The sequence below is a fragment of the Euprymna scolopes genome, chromosome 8 (assembly GCF_053919585.1).
Source record: "Euprymna scolopes isolate OS-2025 chromosome 8, ASM5391958v1, whole genome shotgun sequence".
Classification (NCBI taxonomy): Eukaryota; Metazoa; Mollusca; class Cephalopoda; order Sepiida; family Sepiolidae; genus Euprymna; species Euprymna scolopes.
The window spans coordinates 156,059,930-156,067,378 of NC_136489.1; positions in this window are offsets into that span (position 1 = coordinate 156,059,930).

The following is a 7,449-nucleotide window of genomic DNA, read 5'->3' on the forward strand; positions in this document are numbered from 1 at the left end:
TTGCTTAAAATTTATTAAATAACAATTTTAAATAGAATACTTAAAATAATTCTCTCGCTAAACACATTAACTAAGATACCCCTATTTAGTGAAATCGATTTTTCTTAATGTCATCTGGAAATAAGGTTATCTCTTAATTGTATATTTTTGCAAGTATCAACAATTTCTAGAAGGCCCCATGGAAGTCCGCTTGTTCCAGCGTGTCAATTACCCTCGTCACGGCCTATTTCTATCTCCTCAGATTAATAAACGAATTACGAAAATTCAAATAACATAACCGTCGACCATTTTGAGAATGCCGTATGTTCGATTGATTAATTTTCATATATCATTAATCTGATAAAATACTTATAATACCAGCCTAGAAATAAATATATATCTAGGGGTTAATATAGTAAATATCATTTTACAATATATTGCCGCCATATAGACGCAATTTTCTATTATATAAAGGTAAAATCTGTTTAAATGTATGTATGTATGTATGTATGTGTGTATGTTTGTTTGTATATCTGCCGAAAACTTGAGACAGAGGCGACGGATTTTCTCGAAATTGGAATTACTTTGTACGTTTTGTACAGGAAGGTTCGATTTTTTTCGATGACATTTTCTGCAAGTCATTCAACCCTCGTTTCCAATGCTTTATTTCGACCTCCCATGACGTCACAACCGTTGTTTTTTTTGTTTTTGTTTTTCACCTCTTTTCCCTTTGTCGTAATACGGGTTCGAGCCTGCTCATTATTCCTATTTTTTTTTCCCCTTACAATTTTTCTTTCTGGTTTGGATTTTTGCTCAAGCAACACTCTTACACACACCTCCATTTCGTTTCCGCCTACACGTTACGGGATCGAGCCAACCTGCCTACTAAAACTTTTATTTTTTTGCGCAAAACACACCTCAAAACTCCCGGACAACGCCGGTCACTCAGGCTAGTATTTAAGAACGCATATAATTAGGTAATATTTCACACAAAATTCAAAAGATCAAACAAAACTACCGAAAAATTGGGCAAAACAATTCATTTTTTCACTCTCAATTCGGCACTTTCAACAAGGAGGGGCCGCTTTTTTACCGACATTTTCGAAAGTCATCCCATCTTTTCGATTGACTAGCCTTAAGTTAAACATTTACTTCTTTCGGTTTGGCGATTGGCACAACGGCAAAGACGTCACGTTTTTTTAACGTTTTTTATTTTTCTTGTTCATGGTACGGGTTCGAGCCTGCCTACCACTTTTTCGAGCTACTACCACTTTTTTATTTTGCTTAACAGTCACTTCCAAACACACAGCCAACGCTGAGCACCCAGGCTAGTTAGAAATAAATAGTGATATTGACAACTAGAAATACAACAGGTTTAAGGCTCCTAAAATTTGTCAAGAATTGTCCCCAAAACTTCGTGGCACAAGGGTTAGAGTACTTTGAAAAATCAAGAGTAAAACTGATTTTCTCCTGAAGATTGAAGGTTCAATTCTCAGCGTGGGCGACCTAAAAATACAATTGTGAATTATTTCATGGCTTACGGATGCTATACCCGTGAAGAAAATAAAGGCTTTCGTTCGAAATTCAGTCTAAATTCCCCAGTTCGACAAGAAAAACGAAATGTTGATATATCTGGCCGTTTACTTGTGTTTTTTTTTATTTACTTAGCTAACCTTACTCTATTCAGTCCCGGAAAAAGTACAGTACTATAAAACACCTCTGAAGCTGACTCTTCTGAATTTAGTATGTTATAAGTATTTAGACTTTGTTCTGCAGTTGAATATATTGATGTGACCTAACTTTATTGATCCAACTCTTTCTTGCAGTGAAATAGTAGCATAAATTGCATGTCCGCATTCAAAGCGGAATCAAACGTTTAATTATAAACGAAAACAAGCACGGCCCCGGAGAAGGTCGACAGAGTATATTACATTAAAGATTATATTTACGAATAAATTCATAGCAATATTTCTGTATCCTTTCAAAGAAGTCTACCATCATTATTTTGTTATTTTAGTAGAAATTGCTTCCGGCTGAACAATAAAAAGGGAAATTCTCAATTGGTTTTCATAACTTGTGCTTTGCTTATTACTTAATTTCATGGAGTCATATTGAGGTTCTTTCACAGTATAACGCGTGTACAGGGCTACAATTTTAAGATCATAAAATACAAACAAGGTTAAATCACTTTTATTCAAACCTCACCCTTCTTCAACGTGGCTTTAAGCGCATCAATTCATTCAAAAATTGTTGAGTGAGGAACAAGAAGTGGAAATTCAACAGTTTGAAACATACATTGAATTACGACATTTTAATGGAAAATTGCACACGCATATATTGTACGCTTGTAGTATACTGAGAACATCGATAGCGTAACGTATGGATAGCGTTTAAGAATTTTTGAGGGGAAGAGGAATTATTCGTATTATTTGGATTCATAGAACTGCTTTTCTTCTCTTGATGTTAATGCAACCGTTGAACCGTTAATAAGAAATAATATATAACGTATTCAGTAATAATAGGGAATATAATATCTATCTATCCATTTATCTCTCCCTATCTCTCTCTCTCTCTCTCTCTATATATATATATATATATATATATATATATATATATATATTTACTAGCAAAAGTACCCGTCTTGACTGGGTTCAAAAACAGCCTACAGGAAATGGACTCTGATCTATGAAAGTATGATAGGTTATGAAAAGGAAGGGTTGTAAAAAGATAACATCGAAATTGGGGGTATCAAAACCAAAGCAAAATATGATGACAGTAAAAATAAAATAGATAAACCTCATAATTTATTATATCATACCTGTTCAGACTGAAACACTTATCACAATATATTGTGGATCTATATAAAAAAAAACCTTGTTAAACTTTGTGACATATTTCCATTCTATGGAGGGCAGGTGCGAACGAACACCCTATAATTTTATTATACCATATTTCTTCAAACTGAAACATAATCATCAAAGTATACGTACGCAGATAGATATGAAAAGTTTTTATTAAAGTTTGTACCTATTTCCATTCTATGAAGGTCAGGCGCGAATGCAGACCCCACAATTTTATTATATCATCCCTATTAAAGTTAAAACATACTTATCAAAGAATTATTATGTACATCTATATCAAAAATATTTGTAAACTTTTTTTTAAATTTTTATTTTTTTTATTTCCATACTTTGTGGAGCAGGCGCGTACACAGACCCAATAATTTTAAATAATCATCATTATGCCAGATCAAACATCCCCATTCCTGTGTCTCGATACATCTTCTATCATTATATGTAATCAGTTTTCTATAATAGTCGCCATATAGGAGCCTATTCGTGACCAGACACACACACAGACGTTTAGCTTTAATTTTATATATATATATATATATATATATATATATTTATATATATATATATTTATATATATATATATATATATATGCAGTAATAATAATCTATAATATAAATCTCTTATATCTGTTGAAATGTATGTATGTAAGTATGTATGCGTAAAACTTTCGACAGAGGCGACGAATTTTCACGAGATTGGTATTATTTTGAAACATTACCATTCGGACGAAAAAAATCGAAAAATTGGGCAAAGCAATTAATTTTTTCACTCTCAATTCGGCACTTTCAACAAGGAGGGGCCGCTTTTTTATCGACATTTTCGAAAGTCATCCCCACTTTTCGCCTTAAGTTAAACATTTACTTCTTTCGGTTTGGCGATTGGCACAACGGCAAAGACGTCACGTTTTTTTTAAACGTTTTTTTAATTTTCCTTGTTCATGTTCAGGGTTCGAGCCTGCCTACCACTTTTTCGAGCTACTACCACTTTTTATTTTGCTTAACAGTCACTTCCAAACACACAGCCAACGCTGAGCACCCAGGCTAGTTAGAAATAAATAGTGATATTGACAACTAGAAATACAACAGGATTAAGGCTCCTAAAATTTGTCAAGAATTGTCCCCAAAACTTCGTGGCGCAAGGGTTAGAGTACTTTGAAAAATCAAGTGCAAGAGTGATTTTCTCCTGAAGATCGAAGGTTCAATTCTCAGCGTGGGCGACGTAAAAATACAATTGTGAATTATTTCATGGCTTACGGATGCTATCCACGTGAAGAAAATAAAGGCTTTCGTTCGAAATTCAGTCCAAATTCCCCAGTTCGACAAGATACAAAAATTTCGAAGTTACATCACACTCAAAATGAGAACTTTATTTCGATGAGACCAAATAATGCACATTCTGGATAGTCTTTCTGTAAGAACATAATTGTCTTGTTTTCTCCTGCAAATAAATTGCCTTTTATTTGTGTTGACGATATTTATTTTACTTGTATAAATTCTCTTCTATTTAATTAGCGGGGGTGTCCCGTGTTGCCCGAGGGAGTGGAGGTGAGTGCTGAGCACTATAAAAAAGGGGTTGTAAACAGACAGGCTCGAACCCATGACGCGATGGCGGAAAAGAAAGTGAAAGAAAACCTGGCATCTTACCGTTAAAGTGCTTGGGTTAAAAGAGGCATAATAATTGATGTTATAGGATTACTTTGCAAGAAAAGACTAAATAAAACAGAGGATGAAATAATTAGGATTGATTTGACATGTATAAAAATTAATAAATAAAAAAACAAACAAACAAGCCAGAAATTATGTTGGCTGACTATAATCAAAATGAATTATTCTGTACAAAAGTCAACATTTAAAAGCGGTTCAACACATGCCAGACATAAAGTCAAACATGGTGAAAACTTAATATCAATTCATTGATACTCAAACCTACAAGTTAATGTTTTATATATTATACAAGAAAAAACTAGCAGTCGAACACGGAACACTTTAGTGTATTTATACATTTACTGATTTATGATTTTCACAGAGTGCCTTATAATATATATATATATATATATATATATATATATATATATATACTTTTTTATTGTTATATAAACATGCTCATATCCCGCTGCTACAAACAGCCACTTGTTTCAATCAAACAACAGATATCATCAGGCAGCGACTTAACTATTCAAATGTTCAATGTGAGCATGTTTATATAACAATAAACAAGTATTATCAGCTCTTTTTATTGAGCACTATCTAACAACCTCGTTGAATTCATTAGTCCATTACTTTTGAATAAAAAAACCCGAGTATATATATATATATATATATATATATACATATACATATATATATAGTATATATATAATTAAATATATATATATATATATATATATATATATATAATTAAGATATATATATATAATTAAAAATATATATATATAATTTAAATATACATATATATAGTTAATATATATACATATATACAATTAATATATATACATATATACAATTAATATATATACATATATATATATATAATGAATATATATTTAATTAAAATAGATATATATACATAATTGAAATATATATATAATTAAAATATATATATATAATTAAAATATATATATAATTAAAATATATATGTATAATTAATATATATATATAATTTAAATATATATATAATTAAAATATATGTTTAATATGAATTCATTGATAATCAATCCTACAAGTTCATCAATTTTTTTGTATTCTGTGTACTTCTGCATTCATTGACTTATGATTTTCACAAAGTGTCTTATATATGATATATATATATATATATTATATACTTATACATAATATATATATATATTATATATATATATATATATAACAGTGGACGTGTCTGTGTATCCGTGTGTCTGTGTATATGTGTATCTGTGTTTCTGTGTGTCTGTGTACATTTCCCTACGCAATAACTCTGTTAATTTAAAGTCTATAGACTCAACATTGGATATACATGTTACTGAGATTTGGGAAAATCGATGTGATCCGTTTTTGGCCAGAAATTTGGCGATTAAGGGGTCAAAATTCAACGATTTGAACGTTGAGAACTCTACCAAACTCCCCCGACAACTTTGGGTCTATGCACTTGAAATTTTAGATATAGGATCCTTGGACATAGATCTAACTTAATAACTTGATTCGAGCCCAAAACAATAAATGTTTAAGGGGTCATAATAGGGGTCAAAGTCTAAAAAAAATTGACCTCTGCGGTATCTTCCAAATTACTCAGACAATTTATGGTCTAAATATTTGAAATTTTCATAAAGGCTATTCAGAGATAGGGCAGGCTTTTGATCAGCTTGTGTCGAAAATTTTTACTTACCAATATATAATTGTATGTATGTATGTATGTTTGCATGTCTGCCTTAAACTTTCAATAGAGGTGACGGGTTTTACAAAGATCAGTATCGTTTTAAAACTCGATCTTTCATACGACAAATATCGAAAAATTGGCTAAAAAAATTTATATCTTTACCTTCAACTAGGTCACTTTTTTCGCCGATATTTTTTAAAGTTATCCTCTCCTTTAGATTGTCTAGCCTTAATTTAAAAAAACGTCACTTCAGGTTTGGCGGTGGTCGTAAGAGCATAAACGTAAGGTTTTACCCCGCCCTTTCCTCCTTTGCGGTACGGGTTCGAGCCTGCCTTCCTACTACCATTTTTGTTTTTGCTCAATATATACATCCAAACACCCGGGCAACGCCGTGCGCTCATGCTCGTATATCTATAAAAGTGAACGTGTCTGTGTGTCTGCGTGTGTCTGTGTACATTTCCCTACGCAATAACTCTGTCAATTTTTAGTCTACATACTTGAAATTTAATATACAGATTACTGACATTACAGAAAATCGGTGTGATCGGTTTTCGGCCAGAAATTTGGCTATTAAGGGATCAAAGTTCAAAAAGTTCACGTTTGAGAACTCTACAAAACCCCTACGACAATTTTGGATCAAAACGCTGGAAATATTAGATATATGTTCCTTGGATATAGATCTAACTTGATTTGAGCCCAAAACAATAAAGCTTAAGGGATCGTGGTAAAAGTTTTAAAAAATAACATTTTTTTGTTCAGCATACACCTCCAAACACCCGGGCAACGCCGGTCACCCATGCTAGTATATATATATATATATATATATATATATATATATATATATATATATATATATATATATAATTAAAATATATATATATACATAATTAAACAATATATATATATATATTAATATATATTTATATATATAATTAATATATATACATATAACTTAAACATATATGTATATATAATTAATATATATATATGCATATATAATATATATATATATATAATTAAAATATAAATTATTAACTTACCAATATATATATATACATATAATTTAAACATATATACATATATATATATAATTAAAATATACATATATATGTATATATAATATATATATATAATTAAAATATACATATATATGTATATATAATATATATATATAATTAAAATATACATATATATATGTATATATAATATATATATATATATAATTAAAATATATTTTTTATAACTTACCAATTAATATATATA